At 35.7% G+C, this 25,925-nt stretch overlaps 1 long non-coding RNA gene across 3 annotated transcripts in view; it reads left to right on the top strand.

Annotated features, from left to right (window-relative positions):
* Nucleotides 1-334: 334 nt before the first annotated feature.
* Nucleotides 335-25,925, top strand: part of LOC147654004 (uncharacterized) — a 63,492-nt gene continuing 37,901 nt past the window's right edge. For 2 of the 3 annotated variants that reach the window (XR_015284238.1, XR_015284237.1), the window contains exons 1-2: nt 335-833; nt 952-1,111. This is a non-coding gene — a long non-coding RNA (uncharacterized LOC147654004). Of the gene's footprint in view, nt 834-951; nt 1,112-3,375; nt 4,730-25,925 lie in introns of those variants that run through there. The other variant, XR_015284239.1, reaches the window with a different exon arrangement.

Here is a 25,925-nt window from a genome sequence, read left to right as displayed (position 1 = left end):
CTAAAAGCAGGGAAAGTCTCTTTGGGAAGTCTCTCTGCAGTAGCTGGAGTGACAAGCACTACTAAGAAAAATTGTTGCTTTTTTTTCTTAAAGACCTTTTCCCATCTTTCTATGCAATAGATTTTTTTATTCCCTGATAAACACGAATGAAGACACAAACATGAATGAAGACATACCCATGAAGCTTTTACACATTTTCTTGTTTGATATATTGTCATGGGTAACCCAAAAATGTGTATTTTATTCCATATCTGTGCTGTAGCATATGACCCAAAATTGTAACTGTTCCTGTAAAGTCCTGGGGGCCATAAGTGGTCCTGGGTTTGGGAGATCAGGGGTACTGGGGTCTTTTTTAACAGTTGAGGTTGCTCAGACAGGAGCCTTTGGCCCTTTCTCTTTTATGTCCACCAGGAAACTGAGGCAGCACAAGGCAGAAACTTTCTTCTGTTTCTCTCCAAGTTCCTTGCCTGGCTTAGATGTCCAAGAAAGTGCAGTTTCCTGGAAATCCCAGGCTACTTCAGGGCAAATTACACAAATACCTGTCTGCAGCAGGACCTGTGGAGGTGGGAGCTCCTGCTTTTAGCATTAAGTGGCACCGTTTCTTCTCCCCGCACACACTCCCTGCAGTGCACCAGAAACTTGGAGTGCAGGGCCAGCACCAAGTGTGTCCAGCCAGCAGAGGAAGAGGCAGAGAAATTGACAACACAGTCAATTTCCCGAGTTTTTTTCCAGCTGCCATTGTCTACAGAGCTGACACCACCAGGAGAGAGAAAGGTCTTATCCAGTGGCCTGAAGCAAAGAGCTTGAGAGGCATTGGAATGTTGGGACTCCAGGTTTTCTTTTTGCTTTGTCCCTGCTCCCTGTTGGTTGTTTTTTTAAGGGGAATTTTGGTAACCACGTAGTTTCATTTGAAGTGGCGTTTTTCACTCTTTTCTCTCTCTGTCTCCACAGGTGGCCGAGGAGGGGATGTCAGCCATTGTCAGCCATTTTGCCTTTGTCCCTCAGACCACGGAGCTGCCTGCAGAGGGCGCCATTGTGAGGGGAGGGCTTGCTCCGCCATTTTGTTCTCTTTGATCCTGACCAGTCTGCAGGATTGAGCACCTTTGCTCTAGTGAGTATTACTGTTATTTTGCCTGTTGCTGTTTCATTTTTTAGTAAACTGTCATTTTTTTTCTCTGATATCTTCCCATATTCCTCTCTGCTTATTGGTGAAGCAGGAGTGGTTAAAACTGAAAGGGCAGGTAACTCACTTTGGACTGTCCACCCCACATAGTTGTCTTAAACCAAGACATAAATTTGCCCTTGATACTTATTGCAGCATATTAAACTTTCATTCTGCAGAAACCCATGTTAATGTAATGCAATATATTGGACATAAATTTACTGATTTCACAGAGCCGGGGTTGTCTCAAATTTCTTCCATAATTGTTAATCCTACAACTGTTGAAACACTTCTGCAAACAGCATACATCACATAAACACACTTGGTCTACACTTCTGTTTAAATAGCCAGAGCTTATACAGTTGACAAAACCTTTTGTTACGTTTTGTTATGTTTATGTCAGCTGTAAGAGGACAGCCTATACCTGGTTTATCATAAAGTTAAAAATTCATGAATAAACAGCATTTAAAATTTTGCAGAAAGCCTGACAGTACAGTGATAACCCACCATGTATTTCTGAAAGGATTTCAACTAACAGATTGGATTACCATTCTGTATCATGAAATTTTGAGACTTTTGATACAGTACGAGAAAAGGATCTAAAAGGATTTACTGTAAGACTGAATCATGACCTTCCTGTTCATGTAGTTAATATCATATTTATTTTCAGAATTAAATTATTTTAGATATTTTTATAAAAATTTATAAATAAGTTTATTAAACAGCAACTAAGCATCTAATAAGGTTCTTTTTCTTACTTTGTGGGAACAAGGAGCAAAACTTATGAGGGTCTGGTATAAAGGTAGGGGAGAAATAGATTAGAAATCTTAGTCCTTTATAAAATTTCATTTTATTTACTAATAAAACAACTTTTGCTGCCTGTGTAGAAAAAAAAAAATAATACCAATGTGAAAAGAGAGGAGATTTTTTTTTTTTTCATTTTTTATGAAGTAAAGCACTTTTAGACAATTGGTTAATGTTTCATAATTGGCAGAACAGGTGAAGTGGAAGGATTGAACTGTATGTGGAGGAGATATTTGACTGCACAGCCCTTACAGTTAGGGTTATGTGTTCATGAAATTTTGGGTAATGATTAGGGGGGTGAGAAACAAAAGGAGATGTTATAATGTTTATCTAGTACTCTGGCCTTCCCTCGGTAACCAGGACTCCATGAAATTTAACCAGCCAAAGTGCTGGGTTCTTCACCTGGGATGGAGTAATGCTGGGCACAACTACAAGATGGGAGAGGGTGGCTGGAGAGAAACCCTGCAGAAAGGGATGATGTCTGATGATAAGCTCAGCAGAAGTCAACAGGGTGCTCTGGCAGTCATGAGTACTGTCCTGGTTTTTGCTGGGATAATTTTCTTCCTAGTAGCTGGTACAGTGCTGTGGTTTGGATTCAGTGTGAGAATAATGTTGATAACACAGTGATGTTTGGCTGTTGCTGAGCAGTTCTTACACTAGGTCTAGGACTTTTCAATTTCCCATGCTCTTCTAATACACAGGTACAGAAGAGGCTATAAAGGAGCCTGGCCAGGACAGCTGACCTGATCTGGCCAAAGGGATATTCCATACCATAGAATTTCATTCTCAGTTTATAAACTGTGGGGAGTTGGATGGGAAAGGCCAAATGGTGCTTGGAGATGGGTTTTGCATGGGTCAGTGGGTGGTGAGAAATCATATTGGACATCAAGTGTCATTCTCTTTTTTATTTTTTTGGGGGGGTGGAGAGGAAGTATGTGTATCCCTTATTATTATTATTATTATTATTTTAAATTTTTAAGTATTAAACAATTCTTATCTTTCTTACATCAACCTATAGGGTTCTCCTTTATTTTTTGATTCTCCCTCCTCATGGCACTATGGAGGGGGGTGAGAGAGCGGCTGTGTCACACTTAGTTGCCAGCTGGCGTTAAACCACAGCAAGGGCAAACGGCATCCTGGGGTGCATAAAACACTGTATAATCAGCTGTGACTCAAACACAGCATAGCAAGCCAGTCAAAAGAGGTGATTATCCCACTGTGCTCATCACTGGTGTGGCCTCTCCTCAATCACTTGTGTGCAGTTCTGGGCCCCGCAGGTTAAGAAGGATGTCCAGTAGAGGACATCAACAGCTAGTAAAATGTGTGGAAGGCATATCCCTTGAGGAATGGCTGACGAGTTTGTGTTTGTCTAATTTGGTGAAGAGGGATGATTTCATTGCTCTCTACAGCTTCCTGAGGAGGGCAAGTGGAGAGGGATCCAGTGATAGGATCATGGAAGTGATTTAAATATGCTCCAGGGAAGGTTTGGACTTGACGTAAGGAAGCACTTCTTTAAAGAGTGGATGTTCAAACACTGGAACAGGTTCCCTAGACAGCTGGTCAATGCCCTCAGCTTGTCAGTGTTTAAGAGGTATTTGGATGAAGCCCTTAACAACATTTTTGAACTTTTGGTAAGTCCTGAGTCAGTCGGGTAGTTGGATTGTTTTATGTCCCTTATAATCTATTCTATTTTACACCAAACACCTAAAGAAAGCGTAGATTTCTGTCTTTAAGATCAAAGGCATAACTGCATCTGAAGAAATACTAAATCTATTCTTATTTTCTAATCTGGAATAAATCCTCTTCAGAAATCTGCAGCTCTTAATTACTCACTTGTATAGAAATGGCCACTGCTGTACTAAACCTGTTGAGACCTTAAAATCCAGCTGAGGTTATCTCAGGGTGATATTTAATGAGAATATTAATGATTACCATATATTTATTTTATTTTAAAAGTTATATTGATAACATTTCTTACATTTCTTACAGCCACAATGGGTATATCTACATTTATCTCAAATATTGTTACTGAGACTTTCTATTGTAGATATCTCATGCAGTATGAGAATATTTTTCTCTCTGGTTGCATTATTGTGTTTGTAAAGGTCTTCTGAAGCTAAGGATTTTTTTTCTCCTTTTTTGAAGCTGACATGGACAAGCAAAACTTTCTAAGGAGTTGTGCAGAGAAAAATATTTACTTAGATATATAGATGTTCTCTACTCCCATATCAAATAGACAAAAATAAAAGTGTCCTATGACATCTCTCCATAGTGCTACACTTGCTCAAATGAGCAGGGAGCATTCATGCAGCATGGTTCTTTTTTCAGTATAATTTTTTAACTGTTCTTAAAAATGAAGTCACACAGACTCAGTCTGGCTACTACTTATGGGGAGACACAAGAATGAATTAGTAGTGCTGTGTGTGGGAAACAAATGTAACTTCAATGTTGACATCCTACTTATCCCCTGTTGAGGAATAAAGTATTCTGTGTATTGAGATGATGAATTATAACCGTTAAACAAAAATGTAATGCGTTTGTTACAGCCACCAAGTAGACAAATTACCATTATGCTGTGCAAGTAATACTTTACAAACCCATTTGTCACACAGGAGAGGTGTCATATGCAATCTGATTCACCCAGCTTAATGTATGAAATGAAACCTCAATTTTCTTCAGCAGATGTAAAACAATAACAACTAGCTTTCATTCCAGAACCAGTGATAAATACTTTGTTTTCTCAACAAAGCAAACAAACAAAAATTCAGCATCTATTTGTGCATTTGAAAAATTAAAAAAAATCTAGGGTTACACTGCATTTTAATTGGTGGTAAGTATCTGGAAGCTTCTATATATCCCACAAATCACAGCTACTACCATGTTACTGTTGTCAATTCAACAGAACTCACTAAACTCCAAATAAATTCAGCATGATAGATTGTTTTTGGATGGAAATCAGCAAATATTTGGTCAGTTTATGTACAGCTACACTGATTTATAACAGGTTAAAGTGACAATATTTCTATCCATGTCTGTACAATTTAATCTCCAATTTATAGCAGTGATGACAAGCCCATAGGTATGATTTCCAGTATACACTGTAAAGGAGATTTAGGTAAAAATAAATTTCTGGCTTGAGGAAAAGGAATCTAGAAAGATCCCTTCAACAACATTCAGGCTGGAGATGCCTAAATCAGCAACTTCTTTGCCTTGAGTGTCAACTTCTAAGCCAAGTGCCACCCCCATGTGGCAGATTTTTTTTCTGCCTACTCAGGCACTGAGTCCCACCTTAAACTCACCCAAGTATTTAGAAGGAAGAACTAAATTGAGACATCTATACTATAGGCTTACACATCAAATCTATTTGTCTGGGGTTTTATTTATTATGAAAAGGAAAAAATTAGGATCTAGAGTGAAACAACAGATGAATCTCACTGTCTTAGTAGCTCACATTCTGTTTCCCTAAATATCCCGAAACAGTAGCCTGGCTTGGTACACAATGGATGCAAATTGGAAAGTTTATGTGTTCAGCACAGTACATATTATAGGTACTTCAGGGGGGGAAAAAAAAAGGAAAAATTAAGAGTAAACCTCAACTTTTTTTATAAGAGAAGAGTAAATACAGCAGTCATGTGCATTTTCTTTCCTTTCCAGCTTTAGGAGAGAAAGTGTCACTTCCTTCCTTCCTTCCAGCCAATACCACAAGTATTACAGAAACCAACAAAATAATTAAGTTTGAAGCTACTGGTCTGGATGTCTTTGTCATTTTCAGTTGGAACTTGTCAGACAAGTTCCTAGCTGATATTTGATGAAATAGAGTCTTTTGTTTTAAGTTCAATCATAAGTCCATCCCAACAGTGTCCATAAAAACAATGCTAGAACCACTCATGAATAGTGACTGTTGTCCATCAATTTGGATCAGAGATGAAGCAAAACAGTAACCACCATGTTGGAGACCTTAAGTGAAAACAATAAAAAACTGTACATAAAATGTAGTTCTTGGGCAAAAGCAGTAGCAGAAACAAAAAGGTCTTGAACATAAAAGATGTCCATTCTAAAAAGTCATGCCTATCCCTGAGTCCTGATGACATCAATGGGAGCTTTGGCATTGAGCTCTGGGAAGGAATAAGCCTTGTGATGTTAGTAAACAATCTAAATCAGTGTCTTTCAGAGACTTCTAATCAGTGGCTCAGGAGCCATGAAGGAATTCAGTAGATATTATGAAAAATACTAAAGAGTCTTAATCTGTGTGTGTATATATATATATATATATATATGTATACATATATATATATACACATACACATATATATGTATATCTTTGTCCTTGTAACTTATCTGCTAAAAATTATAGTTATGTCTTTAGAGAGCCCAGTGTAGCAGGCTTACTCTGTGCTAAGTGAGGGAGAAAGTGTATTAAAAGTGATCAGAAAACCCAATCATTTTGAGAAGAAAACTATGATTTAGAAGTCTTGTCTTTACAAGAGAATTGAACAGGTCAAGGTAATAACGATACAAAAGCCAGGAAGAAAATATTACCTATGAATAAGGAAAGGTCATTCTGTTATTACTTCTCCATGGGAGAATTCCTGTAAGTATGTGAACAGGATAGACAATGTGTATGTTTCAGCAGGGAGGAGAAAAAAGTCAGTAAATAGTTTTGGATGCAGAGTTCAAAACAAGAACTGAAAAATGACTTTGCAGGCCACTTGATGATGGATCAGGTTGCTTTCATACTGGAGCAATACAATGAGTTTGCAAGTTCTCCAACACACCAAGCCCTGTCCACTTTTTTTTTTCAGAAGTTCACAGCAGTTTTTTGTTCTCATCATCTCATTGCTGGTATCCCTAATGAATGTGAAAACACAGTAAAACATAGCAAAGTATACTTATAATACTGGAGCTATGTAACAGTAAAAATCTTTGTTGGTCCTCTTCTCCTTCCTATAGCAAATGGTGCCAAAAACAAGTTAATATCTTGATGGTAAGTTTTGTGGTGGGATATATTCGGTAGGAATTTTCTTTTTTGACCTTTTGGACTACATTAAAAAAATCTAAGTTTCCCAGGTGTTTTAATTCTCCTTCCATTCCTGTCTGTGTAACAAGAACTGGTCTTGTTTTTTTGTGGATTACTCAAACACAAGCTTCAGGAGGGCATTCAGTTCTCTGTCAGACAGGTGACTTTATTCACTCCTAGAAATTAATTTAAACAATCTTTATCTACTTTTCTTGTCCCACAATGGATTTATTTCTATAAATAGGGTTAGCTTCTCATTGTTGGTACTTTTTAAATACATCATACTGCCAGAGGACAGTCCTCTCCTATCAGTCATTTGTCATTAAGAAAGTTATAAAAAAAAAGCTATATATTTTGGGGTCATTTTTTTTAGAGTTCTCTTTCTGATCTAGGGAACGGGGAGTTTTAACATGGGAGACCATGTGTAAAACTGAATTAAAACAAAACTGTATAAAGATTACAGTGTCTCATTCTGGCATTGTTACATTTTCATTGATATCTTGATTTCTCTAAAGTCACTTGAAAGTACATCAAGACTGTAAGAGGAATTTATTTTGCCAGAGTCAGCAGCTCTTTTGGGTTCCTGATATCTTTTTAGCAACACTGTGAAGGTCCAAATTGAAATCTCAACAGCAACACACCAGAGCAATTGTCTTGAACAACAGTAAAAAATACAATGCTATCTTCCTAGCAAAAAAAATAGAAATTTCAAAGTATGAATTCAACATTAATTTAGAAGAAAAGCTAAATCTGTAGTGTGCAATGCAAAAAAAAAAAAAAAACTTTTCTGACTTATACTGGTAACACAGTATGGAACAAAATCTCTGTCTTTTCAATGCATTAATGAAGATAAATTGAATGGGACTTCAGTATCATAAAAACCAGGGTTTCTACACCACAATATTAAACTTATATTATAGATTCTGATTTCTTCTCAAAGTTCTGGGTCAACATTTTAGAAAAGGCCTGAGCATTACATTCCTGTCTGAGCACATTTTAATATGTTCACATCATAAATTTGAAGGGTGATTCAGCTGTCCTTTTTTTTCCTAAATTATGGAACAAAAAATAACTACAACATTTCAATTACAATAAACATATTTAACAAACGTGGTTGCCTTTAAACTGCAGTCTATGAAATAATGAACATCTATTTTTAATGGTAAACATTCTGTATCTCAAAAACACTAAGTTAACTTTCAAAAAGAAAAAAAGGATTCATAAAAGTAAAATGGAATTACACATATATTAAACATATACCACTTTCTTTACATTCAGTAATTACAGGGCAGCAGGTGTTCACATGCTACTGAACAAACCTGCAAGTGAGGCAAACAGATCCACACCATCTTACATCTTCTAAGGACTATGCAACTGATTATCTCTAAGTATAAAGACAACAACAACAACAACAACATTATTAGTAGTAGTAGTAGTAGTAGTAGTAGTAGTAGTAGTATTAATAATAATAATAATGATAATAATAATAATAATAATATTAATATCATGCATTTTTAAAGATGGGCAGATACCAGTTTTTTTATTACTAAGGAAACTAGTTCATAGGAGTCTTTTATGAACAATCCTTATATGCTTACAATCACTCAAATACTTACAGTTTAGACTTGGGAAAACCCACAATATTCAAATCATAGAAGGCTTTATTCAGTTTCTGTGGAACAGTAAAAAGGAAGCATTGTTGAAGGAAGTAAGATAAATAAAGTAAGTCCTAGAAATGTTTCCTAGTATATTTCAAGTTGTAGGAGGTTGAGTACCCAAAACACAAGAAGTTTATAATAAGAACAGTACCTTTCTCAAAGAAAGGAATAAGGAACAGAACAGCAAAAGTAAATACATAGTTGCTATAGAGGTAAATTAAATTTAGAGAAAATAGGAATTGGACTAGCAGCTTGGATGCTTTTACTGCTTTCACAGACATGTACATAATGCAATCCTTACATGAGCACAACACAGTCCCTTTTCAGAGCCAGCTTAAGGATATGTGTATACTACTTAATAACATTTGTGGGAGCAATTTTGTTCTTCCTCAAGTTTTCTTCTACCAAACCAAAGAAGCAACATCTTTCACGTGCCCTTTTAACACTGTCTTTATATGTCCTAACAACCTCTACTGAATGCAGTCTTAAACACTTTTATCAAAATGAATTACCAGATTTGTAAATAGTACTCCAGTAATGCCTTATTCTTGCCTAGTGACCCAGTGACATGGCATTCATATTTTGATAACAAAAAAAAACCCCAAAAAAACAAAAAAAACAACCAACCAAACAAACAAAAAAACCCAAAAATACTTGTCTAACCATTTGTTTTTTATAAAAATGCATGAAAAATTTTCAGCAACTTCCCAGATATTGGTGTGGAATAATCCAAAATATTTTTACTAATTTTCATATGCAACAAATTAAAGAATATAAGCATATTGGAGTAAAACGATACTTTCAAAATAATTGGTAGCATGAGTAACATAAAGATCAAATACCATGAGATAAAATGAGTAATGGGAAAACATGTTTTGATCTTATTTTCTGCTAGAAAATTTACAGAACTATTCTGAATGGAAATCCCGAACATTTATCCATCACTATTCGCTTTGTATCCTGCTTTACTCTCAAGCAGCTTTTAGCAAAAAGTCATGAAGGATAAAAAAGTGTGATTTAATTTTCACCTAAAAAATGAAACAAGGTGTTTGATTTTCAAGAACATCGCTGAAGATTCAAACTCTCCTCCACTTTTATAAAACTCAATTAAATTTCTGACAATATGAATAAAATAACGGAAGAAAACCAGTGTCTTCATTCTGCTTGTAATCATTTAACATACATGCTTATATCAGAAGGTAGATAACTATTTTGTGGAAAGCGTTTGGAGGAAGCATGGTCTGGCAAGGCACTGATTTGGTGCTTGAGGCCAGATTAACAGCACACAGGAATGAAACAGAGGCTGGTTTACTACTGGCTGTGCCCTGATAACAAAAATCTGAGTTACCTTTACTAAGAAAACTGCCATATTTTCTGTTATTTGCCAATTTTTTTACACTATATCCTTTTAAAACTGTTTTTATATCCATATACCATAACTTCATATTGCTGTACTCTAGGAATAAATATCAGATGTAAAAAAAAAAAAAAAAATCATCTCTTACTGGATGAAAACCAGCCCCTTTTCCAATTGCCAAAATTTTCTAAGTTTTTTGCTGTTTAAAAGTTGAAAACACTGCCTTGGGGGAAAAAAACAAGGGGAAAAAACCAAACCCAGGAAAAAAATCCTAAACAATTGCCCAGCTGTCCCATGTGCTGCAACACATTTTGCCATGCAAACCAACAGCTCTCAAACCTTTCAGTCTATACTTGTCTTCTCTCTAGTATGTACTCTAATACATTTTTAAAAAGTTAAAGAATTTTTATCAAGAACAATAATATAGCATGCCTTCAGAATATTTTAACTATTTCTTCTACCTATATGGGCTTTCTGAAGGGTGGTGAAAGGAGATTTAGAGAAAGTGTACACCTTACACCATCAGGCAGCTCAATCAAGAACAGATTTGGAATGTAAATTTAATAAAAAACCCTCTATTACAATACTTGCTGATTGCCAAGTAGACAATATCATCACAGACCATGAAGAAACAGCAAATGCTTATTTACTCCTGTAAAATCTGGAATTCACACAAAAGACACCAAGAAGATAGAAAAGTGAAATAAAACCATTTAAATTCCATTAAAGAAATTGTGATAACAGGTGCTTTAGGTGTACTTTGAGGAACTTGAGGATAAAACATAAATGCTTATGAGAAATGGTATTCCTACATTCACCTTCCAGGAAACTTCAACACTTTCACCTTTCAATCACCAAAACTTTACTCTAGGTAGTATCCCAACTCTGCTTGATATGAGTTGCTGTTTTGTAATCCCCCTCCCTAGATTGTTCTTCCCCATCCAAACTCAAGTTATCTCATCCATGAGTCCTTTTCCCCCATTTCTTTGTGCACTATCCAACTGGCTCCTTACCAGTTTCTCTCCATGGTGATAATTAGTGCCTTTTTCCTGACTCTGCAGGGAATGACTTAATGTTTTATTTAACTTCATGTATGGCTGTGCCTCCCAGTGTGCTCAGCCACAGCTCCTCAGCACTCTGAGACACGGCAGGAGCCTCTGCAGACACTGCTGCTGGACCCCCTGCAGCCACACCCTCCAGCACAGCAGTACCTCACCTGCTAGCCAACCTGTTTCTCTGTTAAAAGTAGTGAATCCTGATCAATTAACAAAAAAATATTGTTACAAATTACGTGTCCCAAAGTCAGGAAGCTGAAATGTGCCAGTTCTCACTTACATTAGACTCAGAGTTTCCAGTGAAGTTAATTGCCTTTTTAGACATAAGAACAGTTGTGAAATATTCTCTACTGACCTGAGTTAAATAATTTACTGAGGTGAGATTGTGATTTGCTATCATCTTTCATTTGGAAAAAAATAGACAAGAAATTCCAAAGAAAATGGATCCCACCCAAAATAGTTATAATCCAGTGTCTGGAGAAAGTGTTCTTGCAATATGTAGGCTCTTGTCTCTCTGGCTGGGGATTAGGCTCTTTTAAATTTATTTCTTGAGTGAGAAGGCTAGTGGAAAAGAGATCTCTCCTTACAAGCATAGTCTGTATTCACTAACCAAAACAAGAAGCCAAGCCTGTTTCTGCTCTCTCTGGTGAAGATTATAACATCCAGGTGATTTCCTACTCAGTGTAATTTTGCCTCTCCTGTCTGTCTTGGAGCTGAGAAAGCTTCCCAATTCAGATGTTATCAAACCAATATAATTCTGCAACTGTTCATGTGGGTTTATTCATAATTTTTTTTAAAAAAAAAGTAAAACCCCAAGATATTGTTTGGGAGATATTCTTGTGGCTTTCTACTGATGAATAAACAGAAACCCTGTGGTATCATCTAAATGAGCATATAAGCACCACCAAATACTAAAAAATAAATGGCTTCTCATCTTGACCCTATTAATTTTAGATACAGCCATTATTACCTTTGGCAAAAGCAAATAGCCTCTTCATCTTTCCAAGTTGTTTTATAGAGGAGCATTTTTAGCATTCCTAATATTTTTAGTGGGTTATATACAAATAAAACTTTAAATTTTCTTACAAAATCTGGGAGAAAAAGAATCTATAACGGAATTGAGTAGTGTTAATTTTAGTCTGGTAACCATAGTTGTTTACCTAACTTTTCATTATTTACATTCTAATTTCCATTTGCTTTCCTATATTTTACTGTTAAATAAGGCATTTCCACAGTGAAGCACAAATTCATTCAGTTCCTGAACTTCACAATGAACAAGACTTTTGGCAAGTTTTTTCTTTAACCAAAAAATACTTCTAAGCAACACAAATGTAACTTTTAATTTTTCCTGTTATTTAATTAATTGATTATAAACTTAAAAAAAACCCCAAACACAACAGTTATTCTTTCAATTATCTAGTTTGTGAGAAAGAACTTTCTGCAAAACAGTAAGCCAACTGATATTAGCTGTTATGTCTCACTCATGTTGGTCAAAACCTTTGCAAATTGTCACATTCCTATTTAGTGAAATATTATTCAGCAGTGCTATCAGTGGGGTTTGATGCATTGGTTTTGCTGCTCTCAAAATCCCAATAGGATATTTGGGGAGAAAATAAGTACACATGAATATAAAATAAAGCAGGCAACCATTTTAGGTAGCTCTCAAGCTCCAGCATCTTGCCCATAGCTTTAGTGACACATTTACATGGACTTGAAGTTTATACCCTTGAAACTTCCTCTGAAATTATGAGTCATTCTGTTGAAAACTTAGGAATGAAGAAAAACATGTGGATGAGTAGGAGAGTACATCCTCAAGTTTGCCTGAAGGAAGCAATGATTCCCCCTCCTTTTGGAAACAGTGTTAAAGCTAATAGCATTCATCCTTTTCAGGCTGAGTCCTGCATCTCCTTTCTTCCTCCCTGGTCCTCCTGTTTTCTGAGACAGACAATATGATTTTAAACTTTGTCAGCTATTCCTGGTAAAAGAGATTTGTTCAAAATGATTAGGAAAATTCAAACATTTCAGCCTGTGCCTAGGGGAGTCCAGCTCAGAGCACAGCCAGTGGAGGCAATAGCTGGAGTAGAAGGGCACAGAGAAGTGTGGCCAGCGGCTCTGCTGGGGGCAGCACACACAGGATCTGCAGTGGTGGTGACACCATAGGCACCAGTCCTGCAGCAACTATTCCTGATGTGGCAGAGCATGGTCCCAGGGGAGGAAGCTGCTCTGCACCTCTAGACAGTGAGGTCTAGATTGGTGCCTATTGCTGAGTCAGAGGGTTTACTTGTCCACTTGAAGCGAGTGCTGTGGGAGCCTCTGTGTTACACAGGACAGGAGTTGCAGGTTGAAGTCAAAAGGCTGCATAATGTCAGAGGTGACTAAAAGGAGAGTGACCTAAGCTTTTCTGAGATCCTGAGGGCACAAGTGTTTGAGTCCCACAGCTGTACCAAAGGACAAGAGCAGGCAAAGTCTGTGCTAGTTGAATTGGACAATGGGAGTAAAAGCTGCAAGCTTATGTCTTCTAGCACCAGGAGGACAGTTCCTGTTCCTCATGTTCCACATGCAGATCTCCAGCTCCTGAATGGGTTCAGTGCCCTGGTAGCAGCAGGTGCCTGGGAGCTGTGAGCTGTGTCCAGTGAAGAAGCAAAGTCAGCTGAGAGTGAGTCCCAGAGCAGCACCAAGAGAAAGTGGTGAGCGGAAGCAGAGAGCAACTGCCTGCTGAGCAGTTGGACAGGTTTATTGCTTACAGAGACTTGGGTATTAGACGTTAGGGAGACACCACCAAAGCTCAATATCCAGTCTCCATCATTGGAGGTACTGATAAGCAGATGGGCACAGTTCTGGACAACCTGTTCTACCTGACTCTCCTGGGAACGTAAGACTGAGGTTGATTCCTAGAAGTGCTTTCCAGCCTGAGCCATCCTGTGATTCTATTGCATCTGAGGTGTCAGATATGTCTGACCACAAGAAACACAGGAAAGAACTGTCACCCTGTAGCCAGGAATGGAGGATACCTTCCCCATGGTAGAATGGTTTTGGATAATTCAGCTGTGTCATGAAACTTCTCTTTAAAAAATGAAGACAGGGTTCTTCGGGCACACTGGAATGGTAGACCCATGCAAGTTTGTGTGTGCACATGTGGGTGCACATATAAAACAACATTCTGGAGAACACAAACATGACACAGATACATGAGAGGTTCAATGCAGGCAACACAGAAATTTTAAGATGCACAAATGAGATGATAGAAGATTAAAGGTGCAAATTGAGATGATAAAATTTTTTTCTATATGGTTAGTTTGAGTACAGAAAAAGTGTCACAGCACAGGTGTTGTAAAATAAGAGGAAGGACATGAGAACAAGTCAGAGAAGTTTACAAAGTTAGTAACTGAAGGTATAATAAAAAATAAGCTTACCTGAAGAGCTTAGCACTGCTGAACAGCAGGATGGATAAAATAATGTGCCAAGTATGAAACTGGAATACCCATACCAAATGGGAATGAATAATATTAAAGGAAGTAATGTAGGGTGTCAATGGGCATCACAAGCAGGGTCACTTAGTAGTATCAACAGAGAGGATTGAGGAAATTATAGTGGAGAACAGGGGTTTGAGATAATATGGAAAAAGCACTATAAAAATTTTAATGGTTTCATGGAGCAGAGATCACAGAAGCAGGTAGAAAAGAAATGAGTAGTGGTTCATGAGTCATGGCTTATGCTACAATGTTGCTAAACACAGACACTTCATTTTCTAGGATTGTAGCTTACATACCAGAGAATGGTGTTCACACTGGATAAGCTATTCATATTTACAATGATGACTTTATCAATTTCATCAGTACTGTAGCAATATTAGCTGACACTGTGTACAGATACATGGAAAGATGGAGTAACTACACTTACCAATAATGCTGTCAACCATTTTCTGAGCATTTGATTATCACTGTTAACCAGTTTCAAGAAAACCTGCACTGAATAAATAACAATTATAAATTAAATAGTGCAAGAATTAAAAACTAGCCACCAAATTTGCATAAAATAAATGTAAATTTTTGCTAGGAAATCTCCATGGGAATCCATTTTCATTCACTACTTCTCTGTGTACACAGTGAAGCATATAATTTTCCCAGTGGGTAAACTAATTAAATCACAGAACAATACCAATTCTTGAGCAGAGAACTGTGATAACTTACTATAAAAAAAAATTAAAAAATTAATACATGTTGCTTTAAATAAAGAATGCTAAAAAGAAATGAGAGAGCTGAGCATTCTGAGGTCTTCTGATTTATAAATACCATGGAAATGTGTCCTTATAATTTATTTTTGTCCATTTACTTGAGAGCAATCTCATTACATCAAAAGAACTGTCTGTGAACATCATGCCATTCAGCTAAGCAGCATGGATAATCAATTTATAATTAAAGAAATAAAAATGATAGTTACTAAATGGATTTTTTAGAGGAAGATTTTGGATTATCTACAGATCATTGTCTTCTGTATATTTGAAAAGGTGATGAGTGGACAGAAGAAAATTTATGTGATGAACTATGAATGTGCTTGATACAGATCTATCAGTTATTTTGTAGCTATTTTGAATTGCTCTAACTCTGAAAGTATTTTGAAAAGAAAAGAACCAACAAATTATGCTAGCTTTGTTTATCTAGGGGGTTACTGTATTTTATATTTTACTAAAATGAGATTTTTACCTGTATTTCAAGATTTCAGTTAGAAAGCTAAGAATCAGAGTTTTAGTGTTTAATTCTCATGAACATGACACTCAGACTCTGTAGAAGGCAGAAAAGAAGGTCTCTCAAGTGGATTAATAGATGACAGGGAAAGCAACAGGGTATAAAAACTGACTAGCAGAGAGGTTTGAAAAGGATAAGGCTAAATAAGTGTACTTTGTGAAATTAGGTGATAGCACTTACACATCAGTTTACTTGATAGCAGTTTGCATTTCTGCAAGTTCTTCGTGGTGGAAGCTTTAATCAAGGTTCTAAATTCATCAGGCTTAATTTTACATTTCTGAAGTGGCAAAGAGGACACTTTATATACACATTATCACTTGAACAGTTTTTTCCCCGCCCTTACTGCTGTTAACCACTGCGTCTGACTGAGACACTATAGCCTATTTAATCAGTGTAGAATTTACCTTGAGTCCATAACAAAACCATTTACATCCCATTTGGTTCTACTTTGAACACTCAAATGGGACCTAAATGTCCATAGACCTTGTACTTGCCCTTTGAAATGGATGAATTCACTGTCAATGAAAATAAAGATGCCCATTAAACAACCCTCTAGTATTAGAAGATATTCTACCTGAAAGCATTACACAAGGGTGAACTGTTTGTATAGCTGGACCAGGAGAGTTTTCCAAGCTTTATCCATTATAGGTTAGTGGGAAACTGTATCTCAGTGCATGTATCTTTAGGTGCTCCCATACCGTTAGAAAGTGTTATGTCCTAAAATACACAGGAATGACAACGGAAGTAATTCTCACAGCCTACATTTTACTCTATCTAGGTGAACTTTTGTAACCACCAATTTCCAAAGACATTAGTAGTAGTCTGCAAGTAATAAGGAACAAAAAGATTGGTAGGTAAAATGATTTTGAAACTTAAATAGTTCAAAGCCATGACTCCTATTAATGGAGACAGAGTGTGAAGGCTCCATCTGACCCTATTCATGTTTATTATTACTAATGCTGGAATCCTTTGACTTTTATTCCTGAGAACAGGAAGTTTTTCCTTTGTTGCTGCCTATATATTATACTATTAGAAGTGTCATAAAGGAAATCAAATGCAGCCAGCACAGCACTAACATGTAAACAGAGTGTAAGAGAGCAAATTTATTTCACTGTAATCCAGTAGGATAGAAACAAGGACAATAGTACAGGGGATTTATATATGTGGGATGTGTTTATTTTAACTTAAATATAGGTAGAACTTTAATATATATAGGTACCAGAAATGATCACTGCATATTGACCATATGCAACTTGTATAAAGGATATATGGTTCCAGTAGATCCAGAATCCCTTGCATTGTATCTCTTCCAGGATAACTGTTTTAGCATTGATTCTAAGATACAGAGACAACTGACATGTCCTGTGCCAGCCTGTGAAGATGACTTAGAAACCTCAGGTTATCTAACAAGGGTAATATCCTTCATTAACAAAGGATAGAAATAGACGTTCCTCATTGTAAGGGATAGCACTACAGCAGGGAGCAAGGATAGAACTATTTTAAAAAAGCCTACACAACATGGGCTCAGATGTGTATTTGAGTTTTGGTTGACATAGCTGTGAACCATATACTTTGCTATAACAAGATCACGGCCACTAGATCAAGAGTTGTTTTCTCCCTCTGCTGGGCACTGGTGAGGCTACACCCGTAGACTGTGTTCGGTTTTGAACTCTCCTGTTAAAGAAGGATGTAGTTAAATCAGTTCATTGCCCTGAGGGAGTTACTAGGGTGTATACAGTCTAGCTTGCATCACCTAGAATGGGAGGCCAAGGAAGCTTGGCTTGTTTATTCTGACAAAGAGGAAGCAAAACTGTGGTCGTGCACAGGCCCCCATTATCTAAAGGCAGTGGTAAAGTTATGGAGTTAAACCTCTCTGATTAGTGCAAGTGACACTAATAGAAGGAAAATGGCTGAAGATTGCACCTTGTGAGTGTCAGGTGAATATCAGGAAAGATAATTCACTGTGCAGCACTGGAATGTCTTGCTCAGAGCAGCTATGAAACCTCCATCCTTGTTAACTGTTGAGATTAGAATAAGACCAAACCATTCTGAATTAACTGACTTACTCCTGGCAACAGTCCTGCTTCAGTTGGAGCATTGGAATAGAGATGTCCCTCCAGTCAACATTTCCACAAACCTGTGATGTCTAAAACAGTGCATATTAATGTCTGATAAGCTGAAATAAAATTTATTGGTTTATTAATGGGGAAATCCTAGCTCTATAGGAGATCAGTAGGAATTTGTATCTTGAGTGTTGTGGGGCTTTGAGGTAATATTATTTTATTACTAAACAAGAGAAGAATCATGCTTTAACTTACATTATGGAAAAGAGAAAGTCAGAGGAAAACTGGAAATCTTAATAATGGTCATCTTTCCCTTCCTAGTCATACTTTGATAAATGTCAAGAGACAGGTGCTTCACAATCCAATAAATAAAACATTTTAGATTGGTTTGACATAAGTATTGATTCAACATCTAATCACTATTCAAATATTCCATTTTATGAATCTTACAATTGATCTGTTCTTGTATGCTATGTGTGTCAGAAAGGTGAACTTGCCAACTAAATAAAATGCAAATATGAAAGTCTATTTTCTGCTTCCAGTTTTAATACAAGTAAAAATAAGTAAGATTTTAAATCCTGTTTTTAAAAAAATGCAATCTTTATGCATATTAACAGCATTATTCATTTAGTACCTAGAATATTCGCATTTAATTTCCAACTAAAAATACCAAAAGAATCATCCCTGAAAAATACCTAAATATAGGTTACTTCATTACCTGTAAATCAGTCTCTAAAAGGATGCAGTCTGTGAAATACTAAATGAGAACTGACTGGTTAAATGCTGTACTTCTTGCAATCAGAAGGAATAACAATTACAGCGCCGACTGCTAATCCTAAGAAATCAAAACACAGTTAGGCAGCGACTAAATTCTATTATAAAGTGTAATTATTATTATTATACTTCTTTCAGAAAATGAAGAAAAGGAAACATTATGCAAGTACTTAACCTTTTTTAGTAGCTAGGGCATTGTTCTTTACTGTGCTACTAAATATATTCATCTTTTAAAAGAAATAACACTCTAAATTCTGAAAAACTAGTTGGTTCTTCTCTTTAATGCTTAATCAGAAACGTTGGGATATTCTGTTTTTTCCCCTGACGTGGATTAGATTGCAAAAGGAGATATGTTAAGCAGGCAAAATGGAATATGCTTTTTAATTAGCACAATTGAGAGCTCAATGTTTTACACTACTGTTAATGTATGTACTTCTCATGTGGGTTTTTTCAAATACCTAACATAATATGTCACTACAGTGCAAACGAAAAAAACATGACCACAATCCCTATACAAACATATTTTGGGGATGTATACAGGTACTGAAGGCTTAATTTTGCTAACTGAATTAGCATCACAGTCACAATTTTTAATTGTTTTTTTCTTTGGGCTTGTTTTTATTTTTAATCCATATAGGAAGTTAAATGCTATGACAAAGAACGATGTCTGTTTCAGGAAATGTGTTACCTAATCATTTGAGATGTTTAGATTTTCATTTCCCTCTTATTTAGCTTTAAAAGTATGTGTTGAGTTTTGGGTTTTTATCCTTTCCTGGTGGATTTTCTGGTCTCTCTCTCCCTATTTATGTGTTCTGAAATCAGTTTGCATTTTACCTATATAATAGGTAATAACATTTCTCTTTTTAACAACTGGGTTTATAATAACAGAGTTTGTTATGAAGGGAAGATGCTTCTTATAACAGTGAGAATTAAAGCTGCTCTTTGTCTATTAGAGAAAAACTAATTTATTCAAGTAATTCTATTCCTGCAAGTTTTCAGTTAACAGAAATGAATAAAAAAACCTTAAAGATAATAGAATCATTCTAGAAAGCCAGAGCTTTTCTTGGAAGCTCTAATTACATAGATCTTGCTTGGTGTAACAAGTATGAAAGTAGGAAAAACTGATTCTAAAGATAATACAAGATTGTTTTCTTGCATAATTTTCTTAAAATTTATATTTAAAACAGATAAGGCACAAAAAAATTACTCTGTGCTTTGCTCTTGAAAACATAATTTACATGAGAGAATGAACCGTCTATCATGTGAACCTAGCATACATGTGATGCTTTTTAATAAAAAGAGCTGTTATTCTTTTCTTGAAAGAGTAAAATCAATAAAGCAATATGCACATACACTTCCTTATGTGTAGGCAGCAGAGAGTATATCCAGACTGCCAGCTGGCACAAAAATACTTCATTTTCAATTTTATCCTACACATGAAGCTTACATGTCAGGTAATCCACTGGCAATTTGGGCATTTCATAACCTTAAATCAGTGTCTATAACTCCCATCCTCCAAATTCATCTTGGCGCCACCATTTTTTCTGTCCTCCATTATTTTTTTTGCTTAGTTTCCTTTTTTTTTTTCCTAACCTGAGTTCCTGATCTGCTTTTCTAGTCAGATCTGCAAACAAGTGTGGCTAACACAAGTAGTTAATATGAATAGTGTGGCTGGAGCCCTGGGAAGAAAATCATGAAATAACTTGCAAAATAACTTGTCCTTCATTACAGGTTTTTAATTTTTTTGTGGGTTTTTGGTTTTTGCCTAAGAATAATGATTGAGTGTTGTTTCTTTAATATTTTTCCTCAGTGCTAAACATCTGGGTAGGTTCTTTGTAAAAGAGGGATGGTTTAAAAAACTCCAGAAGATTAACAGAGGATGTTGCAGACTGCAGTTGCTCCAGAAGCATGGACCTGATTCTGCTTTGTTTTGTTGCTCAGCAAGCCAAGTACAATTACAAGTGTCAGGGAGAATTATTTTTTTCCATTCTAACCTAGGAACTCTAGTGGCTAGATTTCACCACTGTAAGATTGCTTTAAAAAGTATTAAGTACTGTAGAAAAAGATGTGTTATTTCTGAGTGCTCTGGAAAACTGAACGATAATTTTCAGAAGCTTTTGTGGATCAACCTGTGGTTTGAAAGAACTGTTTGTTTGCCTGTAGTCCTAGTCCTAGAAACTGCATGGTTTTGGAGTGTCAGTCTCAGACTATAAGGCTTCAACAAGTGATGTCTGTGACAGCCCCAGTGAAAGCAGCTCTCCCCCTACCAACAGCCTTTGGCTTTTTGTTGCCAATAACAGAGCAACACTTCTCAGTCATTCTCACACCAGTATTTGTGGGATGAAGCAACTGATCTATGCAGAAAACCTTCTTGAAATAGAGGTAGAAGTGGAGAATCTCTTTTAAAAATGTATCAGCCCCTGGCTGTCTTCCAGGCTGAACTCAGAAGCAGTTGCTTCGGCACAACTGGGAGGTGTCACACAACAGCGTGGGAGTGAGAAGCCAAGCGGTATGCGTGGAGACAGAAGTTTTGCCACTGAATGGTTTGATTGGTGAAACTATGCTTCCCATGCCTCACCTGTAGCTCCTTGAAACAAAATGTGTTAGGACCCTGGAATTCCACAAAAAAAAAACTTTATTTAAACGATATATCTTATGATGGGTTTTAATTAAGTGTGGCTAAAACTTTGAAGTCTCTTAAATCACAGCTTAAATCACTTAAATCACTGTTAGCCTACAGAGTTTGTTTGCTCTGTCCAGACTGTCTATGGGGATATAAGTTCCTTAAACCATAGCTAGATTTTTTTGGACTCTGTGGTCTCCAGCAATGATTTTTTTTCAGACTTTCTAAAGACCATCTGCTTGGAATTAGGAGATTTTGAGCTTCAATCTGTCTCTTGAGTTTTTATCTGGACAAATCTTTTGAAGGTTTTAAAAACTTTGCTGAAAGTCACTGTAAAGCTTTTTAGCTTTTCATGAGAAAAAGAAACATTTGTTCCCATCTGTATTATTAGTGAAATTTTAAAAATATCCACGCATTGAAGGTAGGTATGCTGACTTTCAAATAATAGGTCTTCAAAAGTCCTTGAAAAGATTTAGACCACATGGCCATGGGTATGTTTATGCAGTTGATGATTAGTGGTATGTACCTACCAAAATACCAGAAATAGCATTGTGTTTTGGGCAATCAAATATGAAGCTAACAAAATTTATTGATTTTAATTACTTAGTCACAATGAAGACACTAGGATTCAAACCTCCACGATTTTTGAATGTGATTCATCTCTGTATAACCTAGTTTATTATTTATTTATTTTAAAGAGACATCTTTATTATACAGATATCTGAAAAAAAAATCTGGATCTCTAAAGAAGTAAATTTCTTAAAGGAAATGCCTAATTTGTCTTCACCATCATAACAGAGGAATAAATGTCTGTGTGAGCATCCGGAATAAAATGACTTAGGATAAGTTCTTAATATCTGTAGTTTACAATTTAAGACATTCCCTTATTTTTCATATAAGCAAAATTAATTTATGCCCTGCCTTGATGCAAATTTATGGAACTTTAAGACCAAGTAGAGATGGATTATGTGGCAGGTATTACAGATATTAATTGTATCTTAATTTCTGCAATTTTAAGATAAACACTAAAAATTGTCCTTGTCTTAGCTTAACTTACACTGTTTTGTTAAGATAAGGTAGAATAAATTGCATGGTGGCATTCCCATGTTTGTCTTTAGAGGGAGAAGACAGTGCATTAATTTTCAAAACAGATAAAAATGTTAGTCATTCCTGTCACTTAATTAACAGATATTTCAACTTGGTTGGCTGAAAGGAACCAACATTGAGACAATGTGACCAGTGGTAACAATTTCCGTATAGATCCATTACATGATGGAAACTTTAGTCTACAACTAGGAGAAAGAATCTATGTGGAATTAATCAGAAATATTTTTAGTACAATTTACTATTTCAACAATGACCGAATAATATCTTGGATAGTTTATAAAAAAAAAATAATATATATCCTAAATACAGGCTTAGAACTTATGTGAGCTGTCAGTATTCTGAAGCATGCAAGGGATGATGTTTGCATATTAGGAATAAGAGGTCCCTGTATAGTATCTCAGATATCTTCATGCTATCGATGCACCTACATTACCTTAAAAAACTTCCAAAGATTAATTCTAATCAGTAAGCAGAAGAATCTAATCATATTTTCTATACCATGCTTTATCTGGGATACCAGTGTAACAGAATTAACAGCGCAGCTTCAGGAGACAAGTTAAACCAAGGCCAGACAGGATATTAAGTCACTTAAAATATTACTAAAAACCTATATTTAAGATGTCAAATTGAGTTAATAGGTAACTGGTTTAGGGTTATCTGATATCTCTCTTGATTATGTTATCTGCTTTAACTACATCTCCACTGAGACAGAGCTTGGCTTCTCTGTTGGCACCTTCCTACATGGTTGGTAGCTTAGAACATCTGTTCTAAAGTTGAACTCTATACCTGCTGTTCAGAATTCTGAGGAAGTGATTATGCAGCATGAGCCTGTGGATCTAGTGTTGGTACTAAAGACTTCAAGGTGGCACAGACATATAAAAAAGGATTTATAGGACATCTGCAACTTTCTGGTGTGCAGTCTGGAGCCCAGGTAGAGTATTCTAAAGAGCCAAACATGGCTATAGATAACAGGATATGCACAAATATGTATCTGTGCTCCTTAATGAAGTTCTGAACTCAGGAGATATGGAAAATGTGCACAGCTTCCTAGTAACGTAATTATTTCCACCACTTGAGCCTGTCTTTCCTGTACTAGAAGTAAGCACTAACTTAGTTTTTGTAAAAACACAATGTACAAGAAGTCATTCTTCCACAGAAATAGACATGATTTTTTATATTTTTCTGTTTGTTTCATCAAAGCTCAGGACTAGTCCTTTGGTTTTGTGAGAAACAGTTTTTCCAGCACTTGCATGTGGTCTTTTGTTCTTTTGCTCTTGAGCTGATGTTTGTTTCAAACATCATTATTCAAATTTCTGTTATAAATAGCTGTACAGCTAAGAGCAATATATGGACCTAATGTTAATAAGCAAAATAGCAGAGAAATATTAATATGATGTTTTAAACTACTAGCACTATTTACTTTTATCATAAATCAGAAGATAAGTTTGCATTACATTACCAACCAACAGAACCACTCTAATAATTAAAAAAAATTCACTAAAACACCTCAAAAAAAAAGTGTATTGAACAGCAAACTCATTTGTGATAGACATAGTTTTAAAACCAGTTCAAACAGGTTTTTCTGTAAAACTACTATCTGATTGAGAGAAATTATGGTTATGCTGTTCTAAAAGCAGGAGCTAAATCTCCTCCCACAGCTTTATTCACCTTCCTTGTATTTACATCATATACCTCATTCAGCACATACAATTCTGTCACTTGGGAAATAACATATTTGCTAAGCAAATTTATATTTAAATGTTCAGCTCAAATAATTACAAAAGCACAGAACTGGAGCCACCTCTGGGAATGAAACAAGAATCAAAGGTAAAGAGGTGTTGGAAAACTATAAAGAGAGCAGCAGTGTGGGACCCTTAATAGCTGAAGATCAGAGAATCTTAATTTAAAATACTCACTACAGGGCTGAAGTAGGACAACAGGAAATTTTCACATATGAGAAGACTGATACCTGATTTAGATGAATGAATGAGTGAATGAATGATTGAACTTTTTATTTATCCATATTTATAAATATATTCTACAAGTGCTTTTGAGTCATTCTGATTAGTATTTTGATGGAAAAGTAATTTGTTATTTTGCAAATGTATGCTTTTTTTCTGTGATTTTTCATCTCTAATAAAATTTTTAATTTTGGTCCTTATTTTTATTTTATAATATTAATAATTTTCTCCCTTTTTGACAAAAAAAGATGTTTTCATCAATGAGCCTCTCAGAAAATAAAAGTTGCAAACTCAAAGCAAAACTATAAAATGGACCACATAATTTGCATTATATGAACATTCAGTAGCAAAGATCTAAGAAACTTATATTTCCTGATCAATTTCTGGGTATGAAAGTCAAGAATTCTGAGCCTTAGTCTTGCTTTGAAACAGAACATAGTTTTAATATTTAGCTGAAAAATAGAAGAACCCCACAAAAATAAATTTCTGAAATGTATTATGAAATAAATGCAGACACAAATTTAAAGTCTCAGGTTCTGAGAAATGGGGACAAGAATAAAAAAGTACTACTGTTAACTGTTAGTTAAATTAGGATTATATTTAACAATATATTGATAATAGTTTATAAACACATTCTTATTGAAGAAGCATTACACACATATGAATGTGTATTTTATATAATGTTATCTTGCAGTAGAGTAGAATTAGATAAATGTGTAATAATTTTGAGCAATTAGATTATTCTCAGTCTCAGGGTTCCAAAATCATAAAAATATCGTGAAAAAAAAATCTCCAAATAATAAAGAAATTATGATACTTTGTCCTTTTCTATTAAATTTGAAAGATTGGTCCATGCAAGGGACTCCATTAACATGTTATAAATATCACAATAGTGAAATATCTTTATGCAAAGAACTCAAAAAAGGAATTTTTTAATATGTTCCATTAAACCATACAATTTGTCACTGCCATTGTGACAGCTGGGCACTAAGATCCTATAAGAAAGGCAGGTCTATTTCTCATTATTGTGTGTCACAAGTGCCCTGTTTCTGAGCTAGTGGCAATAAATGTGCATGTGCTGACTGCAAGAAGTGTGCATGGTCACAGTCTGTAGAGAAGGAATGAGAGGGTATTTGTAATCAGAATAATTTCTATGTGAACTAACCTTGCTGATTCAATTAAGAATGTATGTCTGTTCCATGAGTGTTGTAATTGTATTTTAAACAATGTGTGCTAGTTCTTCCTCTTCACCTAAACTTGAAAGAGTTTAGTATATTATAGCATAAAAATGTCAGAAACTAAGACCTACTTTTCCCTCTATGGGAACTTACAAATACTGAATAGGACTCAAAAGTCATGATTCTTTGACCAACCTAAAACACTCTTTACAACAATCCCCAGCGCAGAATTGAATCATTGGATAGTTTAGGTTGGAAAAGACCTTTAAGACCAGCAAGTCCAACAAGTAACCCAGCAGTTCCAGATCCGCCACTGTCCGTAAACACCACATCAACACTTTCTTTGTGCACATCCAGGCATGTAGCAGTGATTTGTGTCTCTCTGGAATTACTGGCTGACAGCATATTTTTTTTCAAATAT

This window comes from Cyanistes caeruleus, chromosome 3 (assembly GCF_971803275.1).
Source record: "Cyanistes caeruleus chromosome 3, bCyaCae1.hap1.1, whole genome shotgun sequence".
In the NCBI taxonomy this organism is placed as follows: domain Eukaryota; kingdom Metazoa; phylum Chordata; class Aves; order Passeriformes; family Paridae; genus Cyanistes; species Cyanistes caeruleus.
The sequence above is the reverse complement of the archived record's forward strand: the minus strand, read 5'-3'. Positions and strand labels throughout refer to the sequence as shown.